The sequence below is a fragment of the Manis javanica genome, chromosome 13 (genome assembly GCF_040802235.1).
Source record: "Manis javanica isolate MJ-LG chromosome 13, MJ_LKY, whole genome shotgun sequence".
Lineage (NCBI taxonomy): Eukaryota > Metazoa > Chordata > Mammalia > Pholidota > Manidae > Manis > Manis javanica.
This window is the reverse complement of record NC_133168.1, coordinates 17,397,546-17,399,675: the sequence shown is the minus strand read 5'-3', so window position 1 is coordinate 17,399,675 and position 2,130 is coordinate 17,397,546. Positions and strand designations below refer to the sequence as shown.

Sequence of the window (2,130 nt, the reverse complement as noted above, 5' to 3'; positions counted from 1 at the left end):
GGCAAGGCATTTCCTTCAAAACTGAACCGCCGTTTGTACAGTTTTGTTATTTAAGACAACACATTGCCTGGCTGCTCGGGGACAGAACATGAGTCAGCCGACAAACTTGCACAGGAACGTGAGAGCCGGTCTCACTCCTGGAGAGAGAGCTGGAGCTGGATCTGGGTGAACACCAGACGGAGAGCACCCGCCTGCGCCACTGCTCAGCACACTGCACTTCGTGCAGACCCTGCAGGCGGGGGTGAGGCTGGGGTGGCTGCATGTCAGGTGTGGGCCCCTTTCCCCACTTCCTGCTCCCAAAGAAGGCTTCCTGCTCCAGCCGCCAACTGCAAAACTCACTCCAGAGCAGGAAGGCAGGAGATGGCCTTTTCCTGAGCCAACTCCAGATGGACTCCAAACCACGCTCATAAAATGTGGGCCTGCTTCCTGTTTTAGTCACTCTAAGAGGTGTTCGTGCTCCGCATCCACATTCCTAATTCTCCCCTTCCCTTCTTCAATCCTCATGACCTCTGAATGTTTCCCTGAGGAAGTCAGGTGGATTACACAGTGTGCTTAAAAGCGCAGAAACTCTCCCCAGAGAAAGAAATCTAGCTGGGGGTATAGGCTGCAAGATGAACTCCTCGTGTGGTCTTTGGTGATCATACCTGTGAAGGTGAAGGCATGGACTCAGGATACTGGAGGATTTCTACTCAGAATGGTTGGATGGGTGGGTAGGTGGGTGGGTGTGTGGATGGATGGATGGATGGGTGGATGGGGAGACGGGTGGGTGAGGTGAAAAGGAGCAGCAGTAGGCTCTACGGCCCCTTGAAGCCCGTGTCCAGTGAGTGGCAGTGGGAATCTACCAGCCTTCGTGTCTGTAGGGTCCCACAGAAAAAGCCCTCTCCTCTCCGGCGCTGGCCCTGCAGGCTGGTGCACAGGAGCAAGTGGGACCTGCAGCCTCCTCGCCCACACCACCATGTGCATCTCTGCCTTGGCTGGAGCAAGAACATGGCCTCTCCCAAGAAAGGAATGTAGTAGAAGGCCCTCCACTGAGCACCAAGACACAGAGCTATCCAGCTTCAAAGCTTAAATCAACCAGCTACCACCACTCTACTCTTATTTGAAAAGTGATTCATCAGAATAGAATTTAAAAAAGAAAGAATTCTGTGTTTCCTGGCCCTGACATGTCTCTTCAAATCCCAGCAGGAATGGGAACCGTGGCTGTAGATCAGAGTGACAGGCAGGGCCCCCTGCCCGGCTTCTGGCGGACATCTCTGCTCCCTTCTGAGCCCCGGTGGCTGCCCACACCCAGGGGGAGGGAGCAGGCTGGAGTGTGGCAGCTGCTTCCGGCTCTGAGCCCGAGGATGGACTCCAGGAGCCCCACAACGGGGGGGGGGCTGGACGGCAAGGAGCATGGGCTCCCAGGGAGGAGTGTGCAGGGAGTGGGGGCACGCGGCGCCTCCCAGACTTCTTCCAGCAAATGGCCCCTTGTCTGCACACGCCTCGAGGAACAGGCTTCCCGGCTCTGTGCCGGCAGGTAAGGTGGACATGAGTCCCTCAGGGCCTCTTTAGAGTGTGCTCCATGAGCACCCCCATCTTTGCTGTCCTCCTCTTTCAACAGTTCAACGTTATGCTCTTTTCTTTGCTCTGATTCTAAACCCTTCCCTCTTTCCAGCTTTGTCAGCTCTTCCTCAGGTCCCCAAGGCAGACATCCTGTGCCTCAACCCTCCTGGGTCCCAGGAAGACCCAGGGCTGACAAGAGAACCAGCTTCACATCCACAGACTCTTCTTGCACCATCTAGTTCCACAGGCGCCGCCAGCTGCATGTGGCTCTGTATATTTACATTCCAAGTCATTAAAATGACATAAAACTTTTCAGCCACATTAGCCATTTTTCAACTGTGACTCACGGCTGCTCCATGGGAAGGTGCAGGAAAACATTCCTATCATTGCGGAAGCTTCTTCTGGACAGTCCTGCCCCCCACAGGGACAGAGAAATGCCCTGACAAACGGACACGGCAGACACAGTCCTCAAGTCTGGTCTGAACCCTGATGTCCAGAACATCCTTCATTTCTTTCTGAGAAGACTTTAGCACTAACTGTGAGTTGGAGAAAGACCCCCAGGCCCCAAACATGAATCCCACACTGGAT

The 2,130-nt window shown here is 54.7% G+C and overlaps 1 long non-coding RNA gene across 1 annotated transcript; it reads left to right on the top strand.

Annotated features, from left to right (window-relative positions):
- The first annotated feature begins 629 nt into the window (after positions 1 to 629).
- On the top strand, positions 630 to 1,857 carry LOC140845850 (uncharacterized). The gene is made up of 3 exons (XR_012124761.1): positions 630 to 706; positions 1,186 to 1,516; positions 1,655 to 1,857. It is a non-coding gene; the product is annotated as an uncharacterized lncRNA (long non-coding RNA).
- Positions 1,858 to 2,130: the final 273 nt, after the last annotated feature.